Source organism: Aquarana catesbeiana, linkage group LG02 (assembly GCF_042186555.1).
Source record: "Aquarana catesbeiana isolate 2022-GZ linkage group LG02, ASM4218655v1, whole genome shotgun sequence".
NCBI classification, from domain to species: Eukaryota; Metazoa; Chordata; class Amphibia; order Anura; family Ranidae; genus Aquarana; species Aquarana catesbeiana.
In genome coordinates, this window is record NC_133325.1 from 155,173,586 (window position 1) to 155,188,935 (window position 15,350).

Here is a 15,350-nt window from a genome sequence, read left to right on the forward strand (position 1 = left end):
GCTTGGCAGGAGGGATTCCCCTGTCAGCACTGTCTGTCTTAATGGAAGAATCGTGCAAAATATGCCTGCCTAAGGCCACTTTCATACTGAGGTGCTTTACAGGCGTTTTAGCGCCAAAAATAGCGGCTGCAAAGGGCCTCTCCTATCACTCCAGTGTGAAGGCCCAAGTGCTTTCACGTTAAAAAAAGTCCTGCAAGCAGCATCTCTGGGGTGGTTTAGGTTTTTTGGTTAAAAGTGCACTGCTGGCAGCAGCAAAGTGGCGTTTAAACAACGGTAAAGTGCCGCTAGACTGGTGGCGCTTTACTGCTACCACCCCCACTGCCTCAGTGTGAAAGTGTCCTAACTCTTCTTTGTATTTATATTTTTTTCCTCCTTTGTGTGTGTTTGATCATTATTTGTGCACTGTCTTTTAAAATGTTTTATATGTTTTGTCTGTTGTTATCTTTTTGCAAAAAAAAAGGGTCCATTGACGGCATACATAAGTAGATGCAGCTACTGAACAGCTTTATTTTCCTGCCAAACTGAGCATTGGTCAACGTGCTGATGAAAATTAAAATGTAACAAATAAATGAAATGTCAATTTATCTAGAAGAAGGGTTTGAAGTGAAGCTTTGAAACGCGTCATCTGACACGCCCAGGCATCACTCCCGGATTACTGACTTTACCGAGTGCATTCCACGCTGGTGTGCACGCCGACCAGCAGGAACCAGGCTGGTCCTCTCCATTGCCCTGCTGACAATTCGCTTCAGCACGCTGGGACGCTCTCATGGACACAGTTCCGGACTCCATGGTGACTCCACGGTGACCATGGACACCTTTACCTCACATGCTTGTTTCTCACAGATGTTATGTGAGTAGCCAATTGGCTTTGTATTGAATAAATTGTTCCCTACTTACTGCACTTAGTTTGGCGCACCATGTCCCTTTTTACCTTGAAGTGAACACTAAGATACAATTACTCCCTGTATTAAATCACCCTTAAAGGTTTATGTTACTGTCATCTATAATGTTACTGTAACAATTGAGTCCCAGAGCAAATGTAATAAAGAAGTTAAATCAATTTATGTTTGGCATCACTCCCAACTCTCTGAGATGGGAAAGGAGGACACATTATAGCGCAAACTATGTAGGCACCTCCAGTTATGTGGACCAGAAGGAATTAATATGCAAATCATGATTAGTTAAACCCGCAAGTGATTTTTCAGCTCTCCTTTTCCTAGTTGTTCAAAATAACAAATATAATTTAAAGCAAAAAGCAGAATGTTTGTTGTTTAAAAAAAAAAAGATAAATAAACCTAATTGAGATATATACCATACATCGACATAAAAAAAGCATTAAAAAACCCACAAAATTGTATATACATTCTATCTATGGGAATTTAGATGTTTTTAAAGATGCACTACTAATTTCCTATATATCATCATGAATATGAGTACTATTACTAGGGGGTGTTAAGAGAACAGTTGGACCAATTGGGTGGGATATTTACAGAATGTGGTGCAGCTGTGCATAATACCCAATCAGCTTCTAGGTTTTATTGTCAAAGCTTAATTGAACAAGCTGATTAGAAGTTAGAAGCTGACTGGTTACTATGTTATGTTAGGACAGACAGTGTGCACATTTAATTTACAACTGATAATGGAGCCAGTAAAGTGTTCATTATGGCGAACCCCCATAACTCCCTCCTTCACATTACATGGCAGGGGGAAGCGAGATAGGACTTTTAAGCAATTAAAAAGGTATTCAGCAATCTTTAAATATATTTTTAAATGATGCTATGTGTATGGGGATATGTAACAAATATAATGTTAGGGTTATTCCAGTTTGGCAGCAAAAACGAAAAATACACTTTAAGGGTCTATTTATAAAAGTAGTAGAAAGAAAGGAGAAAAAAAAGAGTTGCTGCCCAATCTAGCCAATTGGATTTTATTATTCATAGGATGATTAAAGCGGAACTAAACCATATCTGAGCACCACAAACTTAAACTTTAATGAATTTCTGCAAACATCCCTCCATGTATCCATGCTTTTTTTTTTGTTGAGGAATCATTTTGAAAAATACACCCCGGCATTTTTTTTTTATATATATACTTTTATTTTGCCCTCAAGCAAAGCATATAGAACAGGTCACAAAACTGTAGCAATCAATACAAACACATATCACACATTGGAGATCATAAATGGTTAAGTACACAGAAAAAACACCTTAGAAGTAATGTCTTAGCAGAATACAATGTTGCCGTATAAATATGAGGTAGAGAAACGTTTGGACCACATGGGCTCTGCCCATGGTCAAGAGACCAATCAGACATTGCTAAGCTCGAAGAACCTATTTTCAGAGTAAGAATTTAGTGATGGGTCCAAAGTGACTCAAAACTAGGGAGAAGGAAAAGGGAAATAGGGTCAAAAATTATTATTTAGATTCTGGAGTGGAAAACAGAGAGTGGAAAATGTGCCACGGCCACCTTGAGTAAGGGCAGATCATTTATGTACCATTTACTTCCAAAAATCCATCTTCCCCTATTTCAGGCATGCAGGCAGGAGGGTGTGCTTAGCTGAGAAAGCCTAGTTGTCCCTACTCCAGATGAAAGAAAGAAATGCTCCTGGGGTGTATGAGATCATTTTGGCCTAGGCCAGAAACCAGAAAGCAACTGAATATATGTAAAAAAAAAAAAAAAAGAAGTTTAATACAAGAAAATATAATATACCTTTCTATCTATTTACCGATGCTAGCAGCATAAGGATTAAAAATAGTTATTGGTGATTGAGAGAGTTTAGTTTTGCTTTAATTACCAAAATGGGTCACCCACTATGGGCATCATATTTGGCCTTGTATTGTTTTCTCCACTGTTAGTAAACAGGTCCTGTTGAGTAGGACATTTGTTTGTGGTGATATTTTTGTTTTGTGAGCCTTGTTCTAAAATTCCTAAGGAAAGCAGTGCAACTCAACCTTGAATTATGCACAATGGATTCCAAAAAATCTTCCTTAGAATACCAACTAATTGAACAGGGTCAAAGTTTCCTGCTTTTGAGGTCTGGTTGCCATAGCAACAGGAAATTGACGGGAAACGGCTGCTTCCTGCTTGCACAGGAAGTGCCCCTGTGTCGCGCCTGCCATCCGAAAACAAACAGCGTTGGCTTTAAACAGACGCGGTCCACCATAATGGGAAAGCACAAATAAGTTGTTGGGAGGGGGAGAAAGTGTAAGGAATACTAAACCACTGAGCGATAAAGAAGAAAGATATGGCCGGAAAAATGTTGACTTTACTTAAAAGGAAATGATTAGAAATGTAACAAGAAAAAGAAACATGAAGTCACCCCTTTAACTTTGTCCTTCCTGTTTTTTTTTTCCATAACATAATGTACATACATTCCAATCTGACCATGTATTATACTGTATATAATTTGTAATCTAGTAAGGCACTTTTAAACATTACAAAACTTATACAGCATATTTTAGAATTATATTTGGATCCAAAAACAATAGCAAATAAGTCTTATGCTTTGAAGAAATTAATCTTTAGAATAAAAGGTTATTTTTAAACTGCTCCTGGACCAACCGCCACAGTTATACTGCAGCAGGTTCGCTCCCTTGTGCGTGCCATCGTAGCTGTACGTTGGCTCTTTAAGAAACCTTCGGTGGCGCGCGCCCAAAGCGCGTCCCATTGAGCCGATGCGAGTACCCGCGGGCGAGATGACCGCCGGGCACCCGCGATTGCTCGTTACAGAATGGGGATGTGTGTGTGTAAACACACAAATCCCGGTTCTTTCAGGGGAGTAGGGAAAGATCGTCTGTTCATACTAAGTATGAACACCGATCTCCCTCTTCCCCTAGCCAGACCCATCCCCCTATAGTTAGAAGACACCTAGGGAACACAGTTAACCCCTTGATCGCCCCCTAGAGTTAACCCCTTCCCTGCCAGTGTCATTTATACAGTAATCAATGAATTTTATAGCACTGATCGCTGTATAAATGTCACTGGTCCCAAAAATGTGTCAAAAGTGTCTGATTTGTCTGCTGCAATATCACAGTCCCGATAAAAATCGCTGATTGCCGCCATTATTAGTAAAAAAAAAAAAATAAAAATGCCATAACTCTATCCCCTATTTTGTAGACGCTATAACTTTTGCACAAACCATCAATATAAGCTAATTGTGATTTTTTTTTTACCAAAAATATGTAGAAGAATACATATTGGCCTAAACTGAGAAAAAAATGTGTTTTTTTTTTTTTTTTTTTTTTAAGGATCACTAAAGTAAATTTTTTTTTTTAAATAACAAACATGTTAAACTTACCTCCACTGTAGAGCTCGTTTTGCACAGAGTGGCCCCGAACCTGGTCTTCTGGAGTCCCTCGGCGGCTGTCTCGGCTCCCCCCCCCGCAAGGACCCAACACTTTCATGCAAGATCCCTCGCATGGTGTTGAGCGCCAATCCATCCACTATAACCAATCAATGGGCAGGCTGAGCGGCAAAGAGGATTTTGGGGGCGAGCGAGCGGGACTTTAGAGGGGTCAGGTAAGTAAAACGGGGGGGGGGACTGGTATTGTCAGATGTTTTTTCACCTTAATGCATAGAATGCATTAAGGTGAAAAAACTTTTACCTTTACAACCCCCTTAAGTTTGGGATATTTATTATAGCAAAAAGTAAAAGATATTGGGGGTTATTTATGAAAGGCAAATCCACTTTGCACTACAAGTGCAAACTACAAGTGCAAAGTGCACTTGAAATTGCACTGAAAGTGCACTTGGAATTGCAGTCGCTGTAAATCTGAGGGGTAGATCTGAAATGAGGGGAAGCTCTTCTGATTTTATCATCCAATCATGTGCAAGCTAAAATGCTGTTTTTTATTTTCCCTGCATGTCCCCCTCAGATCTATAGCGACTGCACTTCCAAGTGCAATTTCAAGTGCACTTTGCACTTGTAGTTTGCACTTGTAGTGCAAAGTGGATTTGCCTTTAGTAAATAACCCCCATTGTGTTTCTCTTCAAAATTGTCGCTCTTCTTTTGTTTATAGCGCAAAAAATACAAAACGCAGAGGTGATCAAATACCACCAAAAGAAAGCTCTATTTGTGGGTAAAAAAAGACCGCGCAATTGTCAGTTAAAGTGACGCAGTGCCGTATCGCAAAAAATGGCCTGGTCATTGAGCAGCCAAATCTTCCGGGGCTGAAGTGGTTAAATGAAAACATTGACAGAAATGGGTATATCTATAAAGCAGTAAAGGTGCCATTCACCAAACCTTCACTGTAGGTATTTCATCCTGATGCTTGTGTTTTAAAATGCTTTTTGGAATATATTTCATGTACTACAAATGGAGGAAAAATAAAAGAGGATGCTTATACATCAAACATTTTTACACAGATTTATGAAGACAACAATAAGCTTATATTAAGATATAACTGTATTGAATATAGCAAAGGCAACTGTCCCTGAGCCCATGTGCCCATGTGTACCAGCTCCTCCATTTATCAATGATGTTGATGACGAGTACAAACTGATAACTTTACAAACTGAATGAGCTTAGCAAATAAGGTGAATCAATGTTCACTTCAAACAACCAATCATATGCTACAAAAATCATTGTTTTTTTTTCAATATCCCTCTAACACGATTGGATGTTTAAAGATAACACAGGTTTACTTTATTTATTAGCTTTCATTTTTCAAAGTAAGCATGCAATTTTCAGTGTATATTCATTTTGCAAGGTGAACTGGTAAATAAACCACATTCAAGAATCTCGACATTATGAAACGGTTCGCCTTGGCCACAGCCTATCATGTTCTGGTTGCGTTGTAGAAAAAGAAGAAATATTGTTACTTACTTGGGTAAGTAACAGAGACAGCGGCTATTTGTCCCAGCACCATTTTAAAACTTCCCCTGAACTAAATGCATTGTGACGATCTAAAACTGCTGGCTCTTGATGTGTCTGTACACATTGCACAAACATGCACGTGTGTATGGACATAAGTCCCTAGAAAAAGACCGCCTGGTTTTAGGGGTGTACATCCATATGTATGCAAAAGTTTGCACAACTACCTGCATATATCTACATAGAGCTGCATACAGCCATTGATTTCTATGGGCATGTGTATAACCCACCTGTGGTTTCCAACTGGGAAAATATAACCTAAGTTTACAACACATGGTCCCAGGCGCCCGTGTGCATGAGGCCGAACGCCTGGTACACACGATGAGATTATATGACTAATAATCCTCCAATTTTTTTTGCATGCTAGTCTCATATCAAAAATGAGAGGTTACTAAAGTTATGAAAGTTCTTGTACGACAGAGTAAAGATTGATGCAATGTATTGTAATGTATTTGTACTGCATTTTCAGACGACAACTGTACTGATTAAACGAAAATCGTACGATCTGGTATCATACGAGCAAAATGTTTGTGCTTGTCCCATTAGATAATATTGGATGAACTGTCAGCATCAGCTCTTGAAGGCTATGTACTAATGATTAGATTATCATACGATCGTTTCGAAAGTAGTATTTTTCATACAATTTTCTGATCGTGTGTACGGGGCTTAATACTGTAAAGTATATGACAAATGCTAAAAGGTATTGCGGGCGGAAACTGAGGCATAAAAAAAATGAAAAACACGCTGGGACTTTGGGGATTCCAAGAGAAAAAAGCCCCAGGACTCAAGTGGTTAAACTCTTGGCCACATGGGAGTTTTGAGTGTGCCTACCCACTTTTGTGTGTTTCATCATTGTCTCTTACATTCTCCATTATATAAAATAAATGGAAAATCCAGCAGGTAGACTAGGAACAAAATGGCCACAGCAGATTTGCAGACCCAAGAACTCAAGTTCAGATATCTCACCACCACTAAAATTCCTGATAGATAGAAGAAACTTTGAGGTGATTTATCTCTTCAGCTTCTACCCAAAAAAAAAAAAAAATTGAAATATCCGTTTCGTGAGAACTTACAAAAAGGAGTGTTTGCAAGGTTCAGCTAAATACAAATAATAAGGCCCTCTTCAGGTTCTGACATGAGAATCTAAAGTTTTCTAGTAGACCTCTGGCCCTTTGTGCCTTGTTTAGAGCATTAGTAGTTAAAAAAAAGTTGTGAAATAAAACAGACACTCATCACCTGCTTGCTTTTAATTAACAGTCACGTTAAAAAAAACAAAAAAATAGCACAACTTATAATATATATATATATATATATATATATATATATATATATATATATATATTTATATATAAACAGATATAGGTAAAGAAGCCTAAACAGACAAATGCAGGAGTTCAGTTCATGAATATGCTGACTCTTTGTAGAGTTCCATTTATTTACAACACAAAAAAAAAGTTCAGTCTCTGCAAATCCTATTTTTACTTGTTTCAAGACCGCTACATTGGAATCATTTCCCTTCTTCAACAGTTCTATAGCCATGAAAACCATCTCATCACACAGGGAGCCATCTAGTGGACATTCTACCCTGTATTAAAGTACTAAAAATCCTTTATGGATGTTGTTACAGTGGCAAGGTTTACCAAAGGAAAAATATTGATCATGAACAATAAAAAAAGAGACCATTGTCTTGACAAAACCATCACCACGTTATACATCTGATGTATACAAAAAGAAAATAAGATAGAGTTGTTACCTTTATGAACTAGACAGTCCAAACTTGGAATGGATACAAAACACAAATTAGAAAGTTTGGCATTGGACAGCATGGGGTTGATTTACTAAAACTGCAGAGTGAAAAATGTGGTGCAGCCGTGCATGGTAGCCAATCAGCTTCTAACTTCAGCTTGTTCAATTAAAGTGATATTAAAGTGATTGTAAAGGCAGAAGGTTTTTTTTTATCTTAACGCATTCTATGCGTTAAAATAAAAAAACTTCTGTGTGCAGCAGCCCCTCTCAGCCCCCCTAATAGTTACCTGAGCCCCATCTAGATCCAGCATTGTTGTAGGAATGTCTCGGCTGCCCAGGACTCCCCTCCTTTTTGGCTGAGACAGCAGCGAGGCACCATTTGCTCCCACTGCTGTCAATCAAAGTCAGCCAGCCAATGAGGAGAGAAAGGGGCGGGGCCAGACCAGGGCTCCATGTCTGAATGGGCACAGGGAGCTGTAGCTCAGCTCGGGTGCCCCCATAGCAAGCTGCTTGCTGTGGGACACTCAACAGGAAAGAGGGGCCAGGAGCACCAAAGAGGGACCTGAGAAGAGGAGGGTCATGGCTGCTCTTTGCAAAACCATTACACAAGACAGGTAAGTATAACATGTTTGTTATTTTTAACTAAAAAAAAAAAAAAAAAATGAGACTTTACAATCACTTTAAAGTCTTGTTTAAAAAAAAAAAAAAAAATAACAAGTATGTTGCTCTGGGGGGCACCCAAGCAGGCACACTTCTGACCTGCAGCTCAGTGTGTACATTCAGACAGGGAGCCGCGACTCGGCCCTTCCCCTCCATCTCCTGATTGGCTCACTGATTGACAGCAGCAGGAGCCAATGGCTCCTGCTGCTGCCAAAAGCCAATCAGGAGTGCAAGTCCCCAGAGAGGGAAGGTTCTCGTTTACATTGCAGGATCGAGAAGGGGCTCAGGTAAGTATTGGGGGGCTGGGGGGGCTGCTGCACACAGCAGGTTTTTTACCTTCATGCTTAGAATGCATGAAGGTAAAAACATTGTGCCTTTACAACCACTTTAAGCTTTACAACCACTTTAATCTTTGCCAAAAAAAAAATGGAAACTGATTGGTTTCTATGCAGAACTGCACCACATTTTACACTCTCCAGTTTTAGTAAATTAACACCTATGTTTTCTTATTCAGTTTTCCAAAATAATTAAAGCTGAATTACAGGCAATGCACCTCTTGACAGTAATGTAAGTGCTGAACCTGACTTCCGGGCCTGGAGCACAGCAATCACAATGAGTCTCTCACTCTGCAGCTCCTCAGTTCATAAACCATATTGTGTTCTTTTCAATGCATATTAATGTGTTCTGCGATTGGACAAGGGGTACATAAATGTCACAATCTCCCCTTGTCCAATCACAGAATGTCTTATATTCTTTGAAAAGAATACAAGACCTTGTCAACTCTTTTATACCTTTATTTCTCTACTTCGTCCCCCACTACATCTACCCACTAACCCACTCACTACCCAGGACACTACCAATCATTTAAAAAACAATATATATGTCATTTGTGATGAGATCACCACTGTCCAGATATCTTCTCCACTTCTCCAATATACCATAAACTCACATATAATACTTTCCTCTTTTGACCCTGTTAACCTCCCTGGCAGTATGATTATGTCGGATTTTAGGTGCTGAAAGCGGTACAATTATTTTGCATGAAAATTTGGCGTTTTTTATTGTAGGCCTGTAATTCTAAGGAATAACACACTTATATCTGTCCAAACCAGAGTCTAGTAGACATCTCGTGTGTGATAAATTTTGAAACACAAAATCATAAATTATAATATAATAAATAACTATAAATAATTATACCAAATAATAATATAATAATAATAAAAAATATTCAATAATGTAATCCAATCAAAAACAATGAAATTTGCTCAGTTGCAGAATTGTGCTGTCATTACTTTCAGTGTTTGATGACGGACTAGGGACAAAAGGGATGTGAAATAATTTCATACAGTAATGTAATCTGTAAGATTACATTATACTGTATGTATTGTGTGTGTTTCACTTTTTGAATTTGGCGCCGTTCTCCGTCCCCGTGCGTCGCAACGCTCGCAGGGAACGGAGCGTGGCTCCATGATAGATCGAGCGGAGGACGAGCCGCTCACACTGCAGGGACACATCGCAGGATCCAAGGAACAAGGTAAGTAAGAGCTTCCTGGATGCTGCGATGCATTCCCGAGTCTGGCTCGGGGTTACCGCTCTTGGTACTGAAATTCCACCCCAAGCCAGACTGGGGATTACCGCCAGGGAGGTTAATACAGAGGAGGTTGCTCAACTTTTCCCCTCACCTAACCAACTGCCCTCTGTACCCCTTCCCCTCTAAACTAACCTGGACACCTTCTTGCTTTATTTTACACTTTGTCTCTAACATCTTCGATTTCCCCCTCTCTACTGGCATCTTCTTCACACCTTTGCTGGGCCCCATAGTCTGAACAACGTAATACCTATCTCCTTGCTCCTGTTTACCTCCAAACTTCTAAAATGCCTAACCTACAATTGTCTAAGCTGCTGCCACACACAACCTTCTTGATCCCTTACAGTCTGGCTTTTACCCACTATAATCCACTGAAACTGCCCTGCTAAAACTCGGTAAAAATTCAATTACCTAGCCGTTAAGACTCTGCTATTTACTGGCTCTAATCCTACCTATCTAAGTGCTCCTCTGTCCTTGGACCCCTTCTATTCTCTATCTACATTTCCACTCTTGGTCAGCTGATAACCTCCATGGCTTTAAATATCATCTCTTTCCTGATGACACCCAAATCCATATTTCTACTCCTCAGCTCACTCCTTCAGTTTACTCGTGCATCACTAATTTACTAACTGACATATTAGTATAATTTTCACACCACTTTATAAAACACAGTCCAAAACTAACCTCATAGTGAGAAGTCAACACTAGAAATGTTACAATGAACAGAAGGTTATAATTTTATAACTGTGTTTGGTCATGGGAAACCAGGATCCATGTTACAGAAATACATACATTTAGAGACAGAGTAGGTAAACTATAAGGACGCAGAACAATATTCACATATTTTTTTGAAGTAATAACAAGAAGGACCCAGCCAGGTTGCACTGGTAGGCATGGCTATTTTATACTTAGAAAGTGTTACTGACAGCAACATTTCTGGGTTAGATGTATGAACACAGTCTACCAGCCTTCCACATCTCCCTAAGTTGCAGACCACCTTCTTATCCTGGCCATCTTGTCTCTTATGAATGTAGCACTAACTCACGGTGGAGCTGCTGGTTTAAGCGGGTCTGTTACCTTCACTCTGCTTCCTTCAGTTTCACCGGAACCGGGTCTAGGGTTCCGTTGAGTTTACTCCTGGACAACACACGCACCAACACTGTAGTATGCTTTCAATGCTTTATTAAAACAAACGACTTAGGAAGTAGCAGGAAAGAGGTAGAAAGGAAACTTGCAGAAGAAACTCAAATATTCTCTGGTAGGGTTCTCTTGACAAAATGTCCTGGTAGAATTCAAATACTATTTGAAATGCGCTCCCCTCGTGGGACACACTCTTTGCTCGTCTGTATAGGCCTCTCTCACCGGTCTAGCAGCCAGCACGCAGCACGAATCAAAGTCTCTGCCACAGACTTGTTTGGGAACAAAATCCCTACAATCCTCTGCCACAGGATGTATAGGGTTTTCTATAGTGAAAGTCAGTCACAGTGCTTGAACCTTTAAGCCGAGCCGGCAACACTATGCTGTATATTTACTTTTGGATACATCCTCCAACCGAGTCACCAGGCCCCTCTATAGACCAGCACGCTGCGTGATCTCTCCAAGACGGGTCCTCCCCTGGGATCTCCGCGGGTGTCCAGCTTCGTCACACAGGACCAACAGCTCAGGACCATTCCTCGGTCGCGGTGGTAGGCTCCAGACAAGCCTCTGGACCCACCTCTGCGCCGCTGTATCGTGGGCCTCCCAAACAGAGGACCACGAGGTAGCTCCTTAACACATACCTGTCGGCCAGGAGGGCCAGCAGGTGGCTGTAAAATGAACCCCAAAATATGGCGTCTGTCCCATAAATACCCTCGCCCAGAATGCAACTCGGAGGACCACCTCCACCGAGCGTGCCTCCGGGACAGAGGAGCATTCATACGCTTCAACACGTTGCCTTTCCAACCCTGACCAGTGGCAACAGCGACACCCACCGGTCAGCACGGAAACACACACAACGTCAGCCAAGCTGGAACAGAGGCAAACTTTAACCTTCCTAACGCACAATTTACTAAATTTACCTAACATGCGGTAGATTGCAAATCTACCAGCGCTACATGAAGAACTCAAGTCTAAAGATAGATACAGATAGCTAGAGAACCTTGGTGATTCCTCTGATCATGTGCCAAACATTTTCAGCTTTGAGTGTCAACCATCTCCATCCTCCAGTACCCCCACAAATCTCTGCTGGGAATCTATGGCCTAGTCAGGGGTACACTGGTTGCCAAGCACATAGCTATCCAACACCAAAAATATTTAAATCAGCCAAAAAGCAGCGCTGATTGCAAAATATTGGGAAACTGTTTTCTAAATCTGTCAGCACAAAATCTACATAGCTATCAGGACTCTTGTCATAAATAATAGCGTCTTTGGGTATTTCTACTAAAGCTGCTGTTATGACTATCTTTTTGGATTCCCGTGGCATGGTGATTGCTCTGGAGTATGGACCTAGTTACTTCCCAACTATATATTTATGAGAGCACTCTACATGGTTCCCTGGAAAACAGACAAAAACTGGATGTTTTTACAAAGTGGTTGAAAGTTGGCTTGTGTTTAAGTAGGATTCTCCTTTAGGTACATTGTAGCTATAATATCTTGCTATTTTAACATTCAACATTATAATTCCTGAAGATTCTATTTCCCAGTGACTGTTTGCTTTTATTAGGCTTATGCTGCATTAATCAAAGCCGCTCTTCCTTATCTCTGATGATGCTAAACAGATGGGGGACAAATAATTTGATCTATGCGTAAAAATGCTGTAAATTCCTGTGTTTTCTCCCGATCGTTGCTCCCTGAACTCCGCTGTGCCCAGTTGGAAGTCGTTAGACTTTGTTGGCCCACCAGATGGAGCCTTTAAATGTGTTGCAATGTGAGAGATGTGTGTCATATGTAACGTTTTTCATGGGCAGTAATGTAGTCACATCTGTGCAGCACATTTGTGTTCTCTAGAACAATGCAGACATATCTATTTCCTCACTTTTAGCGAGGAACAATGCTATGAATAAGGAAGAGAACTGTTATGTGGATTTATGGAGACATAGATCCAAAGAAACATTAATTGCTTTAAACTTCTCACAGCACTCGTAAGAAACTAAGTATATTACATTGCTTTGATAAATTAACAAGAAATAATGACATATTCAGGCTTATTCAGGGAGTCATCGTAAAGAGCACTCATGATGAGAAATTGCAGTAAGCCCTAAAAAAACTAATTAAGAGTCACCTTTTCAGTGATCTGACAACAAGAACATAAAACCTGACTAGTTATTATGGGTCACCTCACTTTTATTCCTAATTAAACTGCCTTCTTTGATAAGCTGCTTTGCTAGTGTACATTATAGACAAATACAATTTTAAAGGGATCTTTTTTTTGGGGGGGGGGGGGAACCATGCACAGACATATATTCTTCATAACTCCTGTTCACGTCCTTGCTTTGGTCTGGGTGGGGAAGGCATTTCACAGCTGGAGTCAGTCATTAATGTATGCCTGTCTCTTCCAATATCTTCTGTATTTGGGAAAAAAACATTAGTTTATAATCTTTCTGTATTTGGCAATATTAATAGTCTTTCTGTATCGGGCAATATCCATTTAGTCTGTATGTACCTGTTCATAGATACCTTTGTGTGTCTGTCTTAAAGTATCTTTTATTCTGTGTAAGCTTTAGGTGATGTCAAACAAGTGACGCAGTCACTCCATCAATGGCTGTAACACAAGATGTCACAGCACTTTGGGCAAAGTAGTAGCTCAAATAGGATCATTTCAATGAAATATGACCATATGTGCCCTGGTTTAGGTTGGTCATACGAGAACGGCTAGACATAATTGCATGATCCCAGTGTCTTACAGTGTCTTCTGGGGCATGTTTTACTCTAAACAGTAGCACTCTATTCATACATGTTCTCCTGTTAAGGGCAATGTTGGAGGGAGGATGAGCTATGCACAGACAGGGCCCAGTGCTGGGGACAACAACCAGTATCAGGCAAACGTCAAACCTACTCATTTAATTTGTACTGTGCTTAATTTTAATGGTACAAATTTCACATTTCACATCAGTACTGTTTGCACACTTCCCCTGTCAGGAGCGTATAACCTTCCTGTTCCTTGGCAGCTGCTGGTCTCATTTCAGCATTCTGGTTTCAGCTGAGCTTTACTCCTCCTATCTGACTGTCTACCTCTGTGCTGACTAATGTAGACATAGCCTCTGGATGAAGACAAAACTTGTTTTATGCCTGCAAAGCCTTTAGTGTCATGCTTGTGATAGTGTTTGCAACACATGCTTCAACCTCCCTGTTTGCCTGCCTTGTTTGCATACCTTGACCTTTGCCTTCGCCTGATCCCCACCCTGCCTGCTAGTTAAAATTTCCCCGTTATAGTCCACAGGTTTAACTTTGGAATACTCTGAACTCTGTTTGCCTTTTGACCATGGATTTGACCCTGACTACTCTAAGAAAGTTGCCTGCCTTGTACCTGGACTGCCATTGGACCACTCTGCCTATCTGCCAACCGCAAGTACCTGTTTGCTGTGGTTAGCTTGCACTTGGTAGCCAGGTACTATAGGATTGTGTATAAGTCCTGGGGGCAACTGAGTACTGGTAGGCCTGCTTGCCTTTAGAGAAAGGGGGCTGCTATAGGTGAAGAACACAGAGCCAGCTAAAGTCCCTGACCATCAATGCTAGGGGTAGGTGTGACATCCCCATAGACAAATTCCCATAATCAAATAATTCCCAGTCAGCCCAAAACAGCTGGAATGTCTATGGCCACCCTTAGACTTAGTGAATTTAAAAAATTCAGCACACCATGTATAAATAGATTATAGTGCATATACTGTATAGCCAAAACTTTGTCAAGTTTCATTGCTGTCTGTGTCTCCACTGAGAGGATTCACCTCTCTATTTGTCTTGGTGACCATTGTCACAAAGATAGATACGTGATGATATGATGATAAATGATAAATCTAAAATTTTAGAGCTTCAATAGAAGAAGACGTGAGGAGGAATCTTCCAAAGATGACACCTGTTCCAATGACAAGCGATTAAGAGATTTACACTAATTTTGTTGAGATTTCCTGCTACTTGTAGTTCTGTCTACACAACAGACAATGAAGGGAAATTATTATTATACAGGTTTTATATAGCACCAACAGTTTGCTCAGCACTTTACAAAATGAAATCCCATCAATGCGGCAAGGACAGCAAAAAATTTAACTTACAAGGTTTTTTACCCTTCCCTGTTTTATCCAAAACAAATGCAAGGTTTGGGTGTAAATACATTTGGAGTTCTGTGACCTTTAAAAATAATTGCAATGTGCTGGTTGCTTCTTTAATGTGGTCACATTCACATAATTCCTCTGTAAAGCCTAATGCTCAAAAAAATTAAAAAAAAAGAAAGAGGTTACATTGGTAACCCTAGTGATCTTGCAGTTTGGAATTTTTCATACACTCTCAAAA

At 40.2% G+C, this 15,350-nt stretch overlaps 1 protein-coding gene across 2 annotated transcripts in view; it reads right to left on the reverse strand.

Moving 5' to 3' along the window:
- HDAC7 (histone deacetylase 7) overlaps window positions 1-15,350 on the reverse strand; it is a 466,455-nt gene that overhangs the window by 332,919 nt on the left and 118,186 nt on the right. The window lies entirely within an intron of this gene.